The following is a 14,751-nucleotide window of genomic DNA, read 5'->3' on the forward strand; positions in this document are numbered from 1 at the left end:
GTTCTTTTGTTGCCCACGCCATGCCACTTGTGGGATCTTAGTTCCCTAACCAGGGATTGAACCTGGACCCTCGGCAGTGGAAGCCTGCAGTCTTAACCACTGGACTGCCAGGGAATTCACAAGGCTTTACCAATTTTATAAGTGTCCAGTGGATAATTTTGTTTCCTTTAACACTTGTTCCAGAAACTTCACTGTCAAACACTCAGAGCCATACCATTTATTCCAGGATTCCATGCTCAGATGGGGTTTACTGATGGTGTACTTGTTTAAAAAAGAGAGTACATGCCAAAGTGATGAAGGGTTGGAGACAGGAGAGGGGAGAGCTGGGCAATGAAGGACCTCTCTGGTCAGCATTGGGAAACTAACGTCTCAATAACTGGGTCCTGTTATTCGCCCTCTGGACTCATTTTTACCAGCTACTCTGTGCTGTCCAATACAGTAGCCATGTGTAGCTCTTTAAAATTAAATTAATTAAATTAAATTAAGAATTCAGCTCTTCACAAGGCCCTACTGTATAACACAGGGAACTATATTCAATATCCTGAGATTAAACCATATGGACATATGGTTTAAACCATATGGAAAAGGATATAAAAAGGAATGTAGGGCTTCCCTCGTGGCACAGTGGTTGGGAGTCCACCTGCCAATGCAGGGGACACTGGTTCGTGCCCCGTCTGGGAAGATCCCACATGCTGCAGAGCGGCTGGGCCCGTGGGCCATGGCCGCTGGGCCTGCGCGTCCAGAGCCTGTGCTCCGCAACGGGAGAGGCCACAGCAGTGGGAGGCCTGCGTACCACAAAAAAAAAAAAAAAAAAAAAAAAAAAAAGGAATGTGTAAGGAATTCCCTGGTGGTGCAGTAGTTAGGACTCCATGCTTTCACCACCAAGGGCCCAGGCTCCATCCCTGGTCAGGGAACTGGGTCCCACAGGCTTCGCGGTGTGGCAAAAAATAATAATAATGTGTATATATATGTGTAACTGAGTCACTTTGCTGTACAGCAATTAACACAGCATTGTAAATCAACTATACTTTAATAAAAATATATATATATTTTTTTTAAAAGGTAGAAAAAAAAAGAATTCATTTCCTCAGTCTAGAGTTGCCAGGCAAATTACAGGATGCCCAGTTAGATGTGAAGAGCCGATAAACAATGAGTGACATTTTTTTTTTTTTTTTTTTTTTTTTTACGGGCCTCTCACTGTTGTGGCCTCTCCCGTTGCAGAGCACGGACTCCGGACGCGCAGGCTCAGCGGCCATGGCTCAGGCGCCCAGCCGCTGCGCGGCATGTGGGATCTTCCCGGAGCGGGGCACGCCTGCATTGGCAGGCGGACTCTCAACCACTGCGCCACCAGGGAAGCCCCCAAGAGTGACTTCTGAGTATAATTTTTCAGTATGTAACAGGGAAGAGCGAAATCTGACTACACATTGAAACTGTATCTTTTACTTTAAACTGTGCTTCCCGTTGCTTTTGTTCACTAAAAGGATACTATCTATACATAATGGCCTGCCTCCGGGAACCCTACCCATCTGCCTGAAGGTTAAACCGAAGTGCCTTTGTTCAGGGAAGTATCCTGACCCGGTCCACCTGTGGATGGCTGCAAGAAAGAAGAAATTAACACATCCCCTCCCCGAGGCTGGCCATTCCAGGAGATATTTGCAAACTTTATGGCCTTTTTCTTTACTTCCTCATCTCCTCCCCCTCTCTGTTCTATTTTTAAAAACTGGCATTCAAACCCAGATAAGATGGTTATGTGGAGACTTTAGTGTGACGTTTTCTCGGTCTGCTGGCTCTTCTCGCCTCAACCCTTCGTCTCCCGATTTATTGGCCTGTAGTGCGCCGACCAGAGCGAGCTTGGACTCGGTAACAAGTATAAGTATGTCCCAAAGAGTGCGTGTTTATCTGAAATGCACATTTAACAGAGAATCCTGTATTTTTTTTTGTCCTAAATCTGGCAACTCTCCCTCAGCTGCAGGAACCACATTTCAAGTGTTCACAGCAGATGCTGGACCCATGGCTACCATGTTGGACAGCACAGATATTATATATGTGCATCCTCACAGAAAGTTTTACTGGACAGTGATGATCTATAAAATGGCTTTTATGGAAAGAGTCAGGTCTGGGAGATGGGGAAGGACATCACAGAGGGAATGGAAATTGCAGTCAGGGCAAGCATAGAGGTGTGAAATAAAATATTTTATGGCAAGACAAGAAAAATTTAAACATAAAAAAAACTATTCTCTGCCTCTTGTTCCCTCTCCCCCCACTGTGCATTGTATATCTGCATTATGCATCACCAAACCTAAAAGAGCAACGTTCTTCTAGCATCAAAAAGACAGCTCCTTAAAAGATAGGATTCCTTCTAGAGCTTATAAGGGGTCACATGACCCACCACGAAGTTGCTTATATCTGGATTATGTAGACTGTCAATAATATATAATGTACAGCCCTCTGTATCTAAAAACTCCTAACTGTGCCTTGTCTTCTAAGGGGCGGAACAGTTCTCAGAGCTTTCTGAGATGCTCTTCCCAGGTTATGATCCTCTAAGTTGGAAATTTCCATTTCTTTCTTAGATCGACCGATTAATTTTTTGTTAAAAAAATCAGAGGAGAGGTCTAGAAATTAGGGGAGAGGTCTAGAAAATATGATTAGATTCCAAGGCATTGCAGCTTCTGGAAAAGAGATTTCAGGTGTCCAGGTCATTTCAAAGAATGGGTTCTCATGAGCTTGCTGCAAAGAGATATTTTTGACACATAGAGCAATGATGGCTCACTTAGGGAATTCCTCTTGGATTACTGTAGAATCCTGAAGAGGATTGGGGTGGGGCATAATCTCATTTTATCTGTTTAGGATTTGTTAGGACAGTCTTTTAGTTTCCAAAATCCAGTTTCGCTGAATATTCCTGAAGATTTTTATTATTTTTAAAAATAAATTTATTTATTTTTGGCTGCGTTGGGCCTTCGTTGCTGCGCGTGGGCTTTCTCTAGTTGTGGTCAGCGGGGGCTACTCTTCGTTGTGGTGCGCGGGCTTCTCATTGCGGTGGCTTCTCTTGTTGGGGAGCACGAGCTCTAGGCGTGCAGGTTCAGTAGTTGTGTCGCGCAGGCTTCAGTAGTTGTGGCTTGTGGGCTCTAGAGCGCAGGCTCATTAGTTCTGGTGCACAGGCTTAGTTGCTCTGTGGCATGTGGGATCTTCCCGGACCAGGGCTCAAACCCATGTCCCCTGCCGTGGCAGGCGGATTCTTAACCACTGCCTCACCAGGGAAGTCCCTTCCTGAAGATTCTTGTGAACAATTTATTTGTTCATTAGGTATTAGTTGAAATCTATTTTCCAGGTCCTAATTCATTGGTAAGAAAGGGAGATGTAATTCCTTGGTACTTGGAGTCCATGTCAAGGGCTCAGAACTTGAGAAGGCCAAGAGTTATAGTGGTTGCCTAGAGGGGTTCAGTTCAAGGACAACTCCCTGTGATTTGGGATCCTAGGAAAGAAATTCTAAAGAAAGCATCAGGAGGAAAATCTTTTCCTCTTCCAAATCAGGTCTTGTAGTTGGAGTCCTGAAAATTAATAGCAGGAGAAAAGAGGTTTAGTAACAAGTACATGAAGGACCTCCCAGTAATGAGAAAATTTTATATATCAATTTAACTGAAGGAGGGGGCATTAGGATTTCAGTGGGAGGGTATGGAAATTTCTTTCGGGCTTTTTTTTTTTTTTTTGCGGTACGCGGGCCTCTCACTGTTGTGGCCTCTCCCGTTGAGGAGCACAGGCTCTGGACGCGCAGGCTCAGCGGCCATGGCTCACAGGCCCAGCCGCTCCGCGGCATGTGGGATCTTCCTGGACCGGGGCACGAACCTGTGTCCCCTGCATCAGCAGGCGGACTCTCAACCACTGTGTCACCAGGGAAGCCCTCTTTCGGGCTTTTTGATGCTAAGAGAATGGGCAGTCTGTCTTGGCAGCAGAATTTGCAGGAAACTTCCCTTGGAGGGAATGGTTAAGGGCAGCTGTTTTTTGAGGAGGCAGATGAAGGAAGCTTATCTAAAGATTTCTTTTTGCATCTTCAGCAGCTGAAATGTTTTCACTTTGGGATGAAGATAGCTTGGGGATAAAAGGAACTTCCCTGGCGGTCCAGTGGTTGACTCCACGCTTCCACTGCAGAGGACTAAGATCCCGCATGCCCCACAGTGCGGCCCCCACCGCCCCCCTCCCCCACAAAAAAGATAATTTGGGCATGAAAGATTGTTTCATCCAAACTCTGAGGGTCCATGTGGGCCCCCATTTAAAAAGGAGGTAAGACAGGCAAGCATAGTAGGGTGGGGAGGTATGTAAGAAGACGCTGTGAGAACCCGCATTCGTAGGATAAAGAGTTTAATCTGAAAGCCTCTTGAATGTTTTTTTTTGTGTGTGTGTTTTTTTTTTTGCGGTACGCGGGTCTCTCACTGTCGTGGCCTGTCCCGTTGCGGAGCACAGGTTCCGGACACGCAGGCTCAGCAGCCATGGCTCGCGGGCTCAGCTGCTCCGCGGCATGTGGGATCTTCCCGGACCAGGGCATGAACCCGCGTCGCCTGCGTCGGCAGGTGGACTCCCAGCCACTGCGCCACCAGGGAAGCCCTTTGAATGCTTTTTTTTTTTGGGCCACGCTTGCAGCTTCCTTGGCCCTAGGCAGTGAAAGCGCAGGAGTCCTAACCACTGAAGCACCAGGGAATTCCCTCCTGAATGCTTTTCGAGGAACTCTTATGAGGCTGGAGGGTGGAATGGTGGTGCCCATGAGTAAAGCTGAAGCTTCACAAATAGTAAGGAACCTGATCTCTGAAATAGAAGCTTCGTGAGAGCAGAGAACAGGTCCGAATGAATCACCTGGTGTCTTTCCAGGGCAGTTGTGTCTGTGCTCGATATTTGAGTCAGTTATAGTGTCTTAAGTTTGATTTTTTAACGTGGGCGATTGGAAGTCAATAAAATGTTCTTCTATACAGGCTGCCACTGTACCCATTTCACAGATGGGCACACTAAGACCCCGTCAGAGTGTGGTCCCAGCTACCAACTCGGGTAACTGGACTGGAGAGCACATTTTGGGTGAACATGGAGAAAGAAGAGGGGTTGAGTAGACGAGAAATAAACTTTGAGGAAGTGGTGTAAACCCCCAAGAAGACAAATGTCTGCAGTTACCCAGGACTTTCTTTGGAGTGAGGACTCCTGTTTAGTGGGTGAGATCTGTGACTCCACACATGAAGTCCCTTGCTTGGGCCACCTGGGCTGTGACCACCTTCTGCATCAGAAAAGGAGCACCTCAAGGGCAAAGCGTTAGGCAGACACGTCTCTCGTATCATTCTGCTTGGGTGCTGGCCTGCAGAAAGCTTGTTGAGTAGCTCAATTAATTATGGATCCATTTAGCAAATCAGCATGCCAAGTGCTTAACAAGCATGCTTTCATTTATTTACCCCGGCCACAAGTAAGTCAATGGCTAACGCGGTTCTCCTTGTGACTTGAGAACCTAGAGATGTCAAAGTCACTTGCTCAAAATCACGGAGCTTGGTTGGTACAAGCTAGGATTCACACTCAGGCAGTCGGAGTGAGACTCGAGATCTTATTCGTGTTCCTAGCTCCACCTACTGGAGGCTTCCGGTAATTTTAGTTTACTTTTTGGCCTCGGCTTGGGGATCTTAGTCCCCCGACCAAGAATTGAACCTGTGCCTCCTGCAGTGGAAGCGTGGAGTCCTAACCACTGGACTGCCAGGGAAATCCCCTGGTAATTCTTAGTCTAATTCTTAGATACAAGGGCAGGCCTTGTATCTCGGTGTGATCAAAAAAAGTCCAGAAAAGCTCCCTTCCCGCCAAGATCAGAGCTAAGGGCCATGGAGTGTCGCTTGGGGATTCGCCTTCAGTTAGTTCCCTGTGCTGTACAGTAGGTCCTTGCTGATGATTTTATATATATTAGTGTGTATATGTTAATCCCAACCTTCTCGTTTATCCCTCCCCCAACCCCAAAATTGGGATTTTTAATATCCCCATTTAAGAGATGAGCAAAATGAGGTTTGGCATAGGGGGAAATCATCTATGTAAAGTGATTAACATGTCTTACTTGTGATAAGATCTCATTAATTGGGAAACTACCATTATATCATTGTAGTAATAAGTAATACTATTGAAGTTTATTATTGTTTTTATAGTAATGTATTACCATTATAATCACTATTTTTTGTTAGTACCTATAAGAATTACCACTATTATAAATATTGCTATTACTGTAATAAGCACTGCTATTATAGTAATTAGTATTACTATAAATATTACTATAAGTATTACTATTATCACTATGAGTAGTGCTTAAAATGACTATTTATTGGGCTTCGTTGGTGGCACAGTGGTTGGGAGTCCGCCTGCCGGTGTAGGGAACACGGGTTCGTGCCCCGGTCCGGGAAGATCCCACATGCCGCGGAGCGGCTGGGCCCTTGCGCCATGGCGTCCGGAGCCTGTGCTCTGCAACGGAAGAGACCACAACAGTGAGAGGGTTCGCGTACAGCAAAAAAAAAAAAAAGAAGATGAAGACTGACATTAAAGGCATGCTGTAGCAGGACAAGTGGTGGTGCCAGGTTTTGAACCCAGGACCCTGGAACTTAAGCGGTCCCATCTGTCACGTAATACAGCCTTTAGAATTCTGATTTCCTTTATCTTGTCCACGTACCAGGCCAGAAAAGGAAATGTTTGCAGGGACAGGGTCTCAGCTTTGGAGGAAATGGCTTTGCTCGGAGCGCCCCCTGGTGGCAGGCGCGGGAAAGCGCGTCTCTGATGACTGCCATATATTGTGTTTGCGAGGTACACGCAGAATGTCGGAGAAAAGTCAATTTGGATTTAGGTCAAATTTGGCTTGTTGACCTGCATCCATAATCTTTTGTATACACTCCCACTCCTAGTAGACCACTCCATCTCCCCTACCACTCCAAGTCTATTTAAACTCACATTCCTGCTAAAACATCCACCCTGCAAACAAGTCCCTTCCCTTACCCCCACTGGCTCCCCCTGGGTGGTTACGTCTCACCCGGATGAGGAATCGGCGTCCTATGCGCTTGCCCTGCATCCACTCTGGCCTCTCTGGCATATGTTCTGAAGCTAGACCAGAATGTTCCTTTCGAAACGCAAATAATTATCCTGACATAAACCCAGGTCAAAAGAACTTAATGGACCCCAGTGTCCTTGTAAAGCCAAATTCTTACCAGCGCTTACAGGGACCTAAATAACCTTGTCTCTCTTAGTTCTGCATGGTAATTACTCTCTCTCTGCCTCATTAGATTTCACCCAGGCTGATTATCCCTTATTTCTTTTCTGACGAGGGCTGTCAGCCTGATTCTCTCTGCCTGGAATGCTTTTTGCTAGCTAATCACCAGCCTGATTATCCCTTTTAAACGTAAATGCCATTTCCTCAGAAAATATGTTCCTGACAAGACCAAATTTCCCTCTTTTTTTGCAAAACAGACCACATTTTTTGGAGTCATACTCAGAAGCTTCTATTATAGCTATGCTTTTTTTTCTTTTAAAGAGGGGAAATTTAAAAAAATAGGAAATCAAATGTTACAAAATGAACAAGAAGCATACTGGGTATGCCGGTCTGAACCAGTACCTGATCCTGCTGTCAACTGGCAGGAAATAAAGGCATAGGATCATTGCACCAGGAAGGTGCAACCGAAAAAATCCAGACTGTGGGACATCCTTACAGGTCAAATGGCTCAGGTTCTACAACATAGATTATAACAAAGGGAATATAATATTCCAGAGAAGGGGCTGAGTGATCGGGAAGAATCAGAAGAGAAGGGAAAATTATTTCTGTGACTTTATTATGGTGTTTCAACAGTCTCTTTATTTAATGATGTATTTCTGTATCTTACTGGGAACGTAAGATCCTTGAGGACAGAAGTTATTCTCGAATTCAACCATCCAAACAGCAGTACAGTGTTTGGCATGGAGTACTGCCCCCAAATATTTTTCTCAATTAGTTCACCAAAAAAATGAATGATGGGGGCTTCCCTGGTGGCGCAGTGGTTGAGAGTCCGCCTGCCGATGCTGGGGACATGGGTTTGTGCTCCAGTCTGGGAAGATCCCACATGCCATGGAGCGACTAGGCCCGTGAGCCATGGCCGCTGAGCCTGCGCGTCCGGATCCTGTGCTCCGCAACGGGAGAGGCCACAACAGTGAGAGGCCCGCGTACCGGAAAAAAAAAAAAGAATGATGAGACTTCCCTGGTGGCACGGTGGTTAAGAATCCGCCTGCCAATGCAGAGGACACAGGTTCAAGCCCTGGTCCGGGAATATCCCACATGCTGCAGAGCAACTAAGCCTGCAAGCTACAACTACTGAAGCCCTCACACCTAGAGCCCATGCTCCGCAACAAGAGAAGCCACCGCAGTGAGAAGCCTGTGCACTGCAACGAAGAGTAGCCCCCGCTTGCCACAACTAGAGAAAGCCTGTGTGCGGCAACGAAGACCCAACGCAGCCAAAAATAAATAAATAAATTTATATGAAAAAAAAAAGGAAGAGAATTTTAACACATGCTACAGCATGGATGAACCTTGTGGACATTCTACTAAGGGAAATGTTGCCAAAGTCTGGCTCCCTGTGCACCGTTGCCAAATAAAAATATGGAGACAGAGAATTGGAAGATAGGAGATAGAGAGGCTTTTTACTTTCTTTGCTAGGCAAAGGGAAGACACAGTAGGCTAGTGCCTCAAGAACTGTGCTCCCCCCCTTCCTGGGGAATTGCAGGGATTCTTATAGGGAAGTTCGCAGTCCGAAGCCAGTGATAAGGATCAAAATGGTGAAGGTCTTGCATTCTTCTTCTTCTTGCATTATTTCAAAACAGTCATCGCTGGAGTCAGGCAACCCGGTAATTGGGTCCGTTAGTCTCTGGGTTATCAGTTTGCAGACCTCCTTTCTGAAATGCAAACAGCTACCAGGGCTGATTTGCTACAAGAGTTTAGTAGAGAATAAATACCAGGTGCAGGATGTTAATTACCTAAATTACACAGGATTAAGGGGGACAGGTTAGCTTTGTGAAGGAGAAATCTAACTACAGATTAGTAACAGTTAAAACAAAACTAGGAAAAACAAAACAAAACAAAGATTAATTCAGGCCAGTTTATGTTTCTTCTCTAGCCTGTTCACTGCTCCCTTTATTTTCCTGTTTATCAGGAGAGGAAAAAAAAACCTCATTTCTATTTTTGTTGCAACAGAAATAAGCCTGACAGGAAAGGACAAATATTATATGATTCCACTTAAATGAAGTACCTAGAGTCATCAGATTCATAGAGACAGAAAGTAGAATGATGATGGCCAGGAACTGAGGGGAGAAAGGGGGAACTGTTGAATGGGTACAGAGTTTCAATTTTGCAAGATGAAAAAAGTTCTGGAGTTGCATCGCACAAAATGCGAATGTACTTAACATGACTGAACTCCACCCTTAAAGATGGTTAAAATGGTACATTTTATGATATGTGTACTTTACCACAGTAAAGAGCATCTCAGAACCATCCCCTGAGGGTAACCACAGAAGAGTCCAGGGCTGATAGCAACACTGCAGGTACTCCCCACCCACCCAAACCTGTCCTGTTTTACTGAAAGCCTGCTTTTGGTTTTAAGGTTTGTTGGATTTGCTGGCAAAATAACCACTCGTCTCACACACATAAACAGCTTTAATCAATTCTTTAATGAAAGGTGATTTCACTTAATTTTAATATACAATCATTAGAAGGAAAAGAATAAGAATATTAGAAAAAACGTAACAGGGTACACATCACCGAATTGGGCCGACACCTACATCCAGATACAAACAGCAGCTGGGAACTTCTGAGTAACAGCAGTCTGGAGCCCCAGTTGGGAAGGGTCCCAGGTTTGTGCCTCCATCCTACTGGTTAGATTTCCGATTGGCCTTTCAGGGCTTCTGTTGTTTATAATTCCAGGCCTCAAACTGATACTATCAGTTTGCCTGCAAAAATGCAGCTCTGGTTCAATTATAACAATGCTGCTAATTTCACCATGCAAGTCACAAGATTTTCCAGACCCCGGGGGACTGGCCAGGTCTCCAGGGCTCAAGAAATTCTAAGACCCATTCCCTTTCTTATCATCCCTGCTGCTTGACTTGTAACAGTTGTTAGGTGTGCAGGCAAGCTGGCAGTCCAGGCAGGGTCACAGGTCGGTCAGAGGCCTGCTTCTGCCTCTGAAGCCTGGATAAGATTATTTTACTAGTTTTCCCAACACATCTTCACCCCCAGCAACCCAGGGGTTAAGGGTTGTCTTTTGTGCACAGGGACTCCCTGCTTTGTTTTTTTTTTTTTTTTTTAGCAGTACGCGCGGGCCTCTCACTGTTGTGGCCTCTCCCATTGAGGAGCACAGGCTCCGGACGCGCAGGCTCAGCGGTCATGGCTCACGTGCCCAGCCGCTCCGCGGCATATGGGATCTTCCCAGACCGGGGCACGAACCCCTGTCCCCTGCATCGGCAGGCGGGCTCTCAACCACTGAGCCACCAGGGAAGCCCTGGTTTTTAGAGATGTATCAGCTCCAGCCCTACACAGCTTAAACTCAACGTCACTGGCTTTGATCCAGGGCTCCAGGCTCTACTCCAACGATCCAGTAAGTCTTGGGTAACCCCCTCTTCTGTAGGAAACTGGGCACTGAGTTCAGATCTTCCTAAAGAGACCAAGTGTGCAATTGGGTCAGCCTGGCTTCTAACCCATTTTCTACATGAAGACGGGAGCTGGGAGCTGTGGGTGTGTGTGAAAAGAGGTGTGTGTGTGCGCGCACGTGTGTGTGTGATTGGATCAGTGTCCTGATGCTCTAAGACTATTTTTTTGACTCGCGTCCAACAATATTACTAATTACCCTTATAGAGTGAATGTGACATGTGGACCACTGATTTCAGTCTTCTGTCTGCCCTCTGTGCCTGTGGATTCCTCATCTGCAGATACAGGGGTGACTGTAAGGGACTTGAGCATCCGTGGAGTTTGGTATTCACGAGGGGTGACTGTACAGTGATTTATATTAAAACACTTTTGGGTTTGCCCCACCCAGCAACTCTGAGAAGCTGGCTCTATTATTTATCATTGGTAGCAATTTTAAAAATGGTGGTAAAATACACATAACATAAAATTTACCGTTTTAACCATTTTTAAATGTACAGTTCAGTAATGTTAGGTATATCTTCATTACTGTGCAACCAATCTCCAGGGCTCTTTTCATCTTATAAAACTGAAACCATGTCCTCACTTACCAGGAACTCCCCATTTCTCCCTCACCCCAGCCTCTGGCGAGCCACCATTCTCCTGTACGTTGCTATGAATTTGACTACTCCCAGTACTTCCTAGAAGTGGAATCGTAACGATATTTGTCTTTCTGTGACTGGGTTATGTCACTTAGCATATCGTCCTCAAGTTGCGTCCGTGTTGTAGCATGCGTCAGAATTTCCTGTCTTTTCGTGGCTGAATAATATTCTGCTGTGTGTATAGACCACATTGTGTTTATCCGTTTCTTCGTGGACGACCGTTTGGGTTGCTTTCATCTTTCAGCTGTCGTGAACAATGCTGCTGTGAACATGGGTGTACAAATATCTCCTTGAGACCTTATTTTCAGTTCTTTTGGATGTACACCCAGAAGTGGAATTGCTGGTGAAACTGTGCACCTCAGATTGGGACTTGAACCCACCGTCTTTTAATTAGAATCACTAATTAGAATCGCTGGTCTCTGGACTCACTGAGGCTCAGATTCTTGTGTCTCAGTGCAGAAGGAATTCCGCAAGAGGCAAAGTGACAGGCAAGAAGTAGATTTATTAATATAGGACGCTTGTGAGAGATGCAAGCAGGCAGGCAAGGAGGCTCTGCCCCGATGATTAAGTGGGCTACAATTTTATAATCAAAGGAAGGTGGGGGAGGGGAGGAGGCCACCTTCTTCCAGTAATCGCCAGGCTTACATCACCAGCTCCTCCTTCGTATTGGACAGGAGAGTGTCTGACCCTACTGGGTCTAACTAGGACTGTCATTTATTCAAATCAGTAGAAGGGTGGTAACATTTTTCTTCCACCTAATGACCTGGGGCATATCTCGTGCTTTTATTTACGGCTTTATAGTTAAACAAGCCTGCTTCACTCCAGTGTTCTGATAGCTTTCTTGAGCTGATGATCTCAATTTAAAAATCAGCATTCGTATCCACTCAACTCATACCAATTAAGCAGCTAGTGTGTGCCCGGCACTTTGCTGGAAGCTTTTGCTTCTGTAGGGGTGGAAAACTTGGCTTTCCATGTTCTTTGGCTGGTCTAATAATTAAATTGACATAAGGCAGATTAACAAGTTTAATTTGGTATGTATGGGAGCCCCGTATAAACTCTGAAACTCAAAGACATTCAGGCAACTGAGGCTTAAATGCTCCCCTGACCTAAGGAGAACTGGGTAGGGATCTGGGGCTTCAGAGGGAAGGAAGACATCCCACAGGAAGATGGGGAGGGCAAAGGCTTCGTAAACAAATGTTTGCCCCTCCTTGCAGGTGAGTCTTTTTTTTTTTTTTTTTTTGAGTCTTTTTTTTAACATCTTTATTGGAATATACAGGTTTTTCTGAGATAAAAAGTTCTCTCTGGTAATAGGTCTCTTCCTGCCATAGGCCTCCTAATCTAAATTATTTTGAGCAATTAAGGGAGAAGCAAAGAGCTTTCCCTGAGTCTGCAGGGTCTTGGTTGCTTTCAGCCTAACACAGTCCACATGACGGAGTGGCAAATTTGGGGGAGACAGATTCCATTCCCCCTCACTTCTCTTCAAGCAGTCCTTCCAGTGACTTGGAAACAGATTCGAAGTCTTGTTTGTGTTTAAGAAACCAAAGCTGGGAGATGGAGAACTTGCCCAATGTGTCCTTTTACCGACTGCTCTCCATAACTCTTTTGCTCTATGGAATTGGATTCCCAGGGCCAAGGGTGGATGGACATGTTTTAAAAAAATAATTGATTAATTAACTAGGCTGTACCAGGTCTTAGTTGCGGCATGTAGGATCTTCGTTGCTGCTCGCGGGATCTTCGTTGCAGCATTTGGGATCTAGTTCCCTGACCAGGGATCGAACGCAGGCCCCCTGCATTGGGAGCACGGAGTCTTAACCACTGGACTACCAGACAAGTCCCTCTCAGCAGCTCTTTTTAGCCTTCCCAACTGCGTCTAAGATGCTGTGTCAGAACGTCTGCCAATCTGTCCCAAAGCTGGTCTGCAGATGACTGCTGGAGCCCAGGGAGTGTTCTGAGAGTTCCATGGCTCCCTGTCTGAACACCGTCGACCTGGTGGCCTTGGGTGTGAGCAATACCGTGGGAGCTGGTGTGCACATCATGGTTGGTGAAGTGGCCAAGTACGTAGCTGGACCTGCAATGGTCATCTGCTTCTTGGTGGCCACCCTGTCTTCTGTGTTGTCTGGGCTCTGCTATGCTGAGTTTTGGACCTGGGTACCAGGTCTGTGTATTGCTACAGCTATGTCACAATGGGACAACGGTATGCTTTCATCATTGGCTGGAACCTCATACTCTCTAATGTCATTGGTGAGACGGTAGGGGTGGGGGCAACAAAGGACTTATTATGGGAAACTAGGAGGGGGGTCTTCAGTCATTCCTGAGAATTTTTTATCCACCTTGTGTGATGTAATATGTAACAGTGGCAGGAAAACCACACAACTTCATTCTACTGAGCTCTATCCTGCTTTCCTTAAATGGTGGACCAAGAACCTAGAAGGAAAGGGAGCTGTAGGGAAGGGGTAAGAGGGAGGCATGTCCCACAGGCTCATCCCCTCACCATTTTGAAGTTCTGGCTCAGCTGTTGCCTTCTTGGAATTTTTCCCTTACACCTCAGTTTAAAATTTCAACACTCGGGCTTCCCTGGTGGCGCAGTGGTTGAGATGCAGGGGACACGGGTTTGTGCCCCGGTCCGGGAAGATCCCACATGCCGCGGAGCGGCTGGGCCCGTGAGCCGTGGACGCTGAGCCTGCGCGTCCGGAGCCTGTGCTCCTCAGTGGGAGAGGCCACAACAGTGAGAGGCCCGCGTACCGCCAAAAAAAAAAAAAAAATTTCAACCCTCATCTCCCAGACTGCCCACTCCCACTTAACCTGTTTTCTTTTCTTGAATAACATTGATCTCCTAACATATTAAATAAAACTGACCCATTTTTTTGGACCGCCTGGGTCTACTCTCACCACTCAATGAAAAGGAACTCTTTGGGATTAGGTATTTTGTCTGTTTTTGTTTTTTTTTGGTTTCTTTGCTGCGGCTTGTGGGATATAGGACCTTAGTTCCTCCACCAGAGGTCAGGCCCGAGCCCCCTGCAGTGGAAGGGTGGAATCCTAACCACTGGACCGCCAGGGAAGTCCCATGCAGCGACTTACTTTTAATATTAAAATGTATTCACTCAAATTCATTCTCAGCTTTGCCAGACCTGGTCATGAACAGAACTCTTTTCCCAGAGTTCCTTTTTCAGAAACTTTCTATAACTTCCTTCTCTACATTCAGATTTTATCCTGTGCTTCTCCCACCCTCCTCACTTTAACCTAGCTTTGGGACAAAATTAATTTCCTTTAACAAAATGCATATCCATTCCTTATAACTTTTTAGAAACATCCTTGCACACAAAGATGTTTTCCTTCTTAATTACATATATTAACCAGAACCTTAACCCTTAGAAAAGTTAATTTCTAGTAGAAACTAAGAAATGAGCAATTGTGAACTCTTTGTTATGCTAGCATTTTTTAACTTGAAGTATAGTTTAT

This window comes from Phocoena phocoena, chromosome 20 (genome assembly GCF_963924675.1).
Source record: "Phocoena phocoena chromosome 20, mPhoPho1.1, whole genome shotgun sequence".
NCBI lineage: Eukaryota > Metazoa > Chordata > Mammalia > Artiodactyla > Phocoenidae > Phocoena > Phocoena phocoena.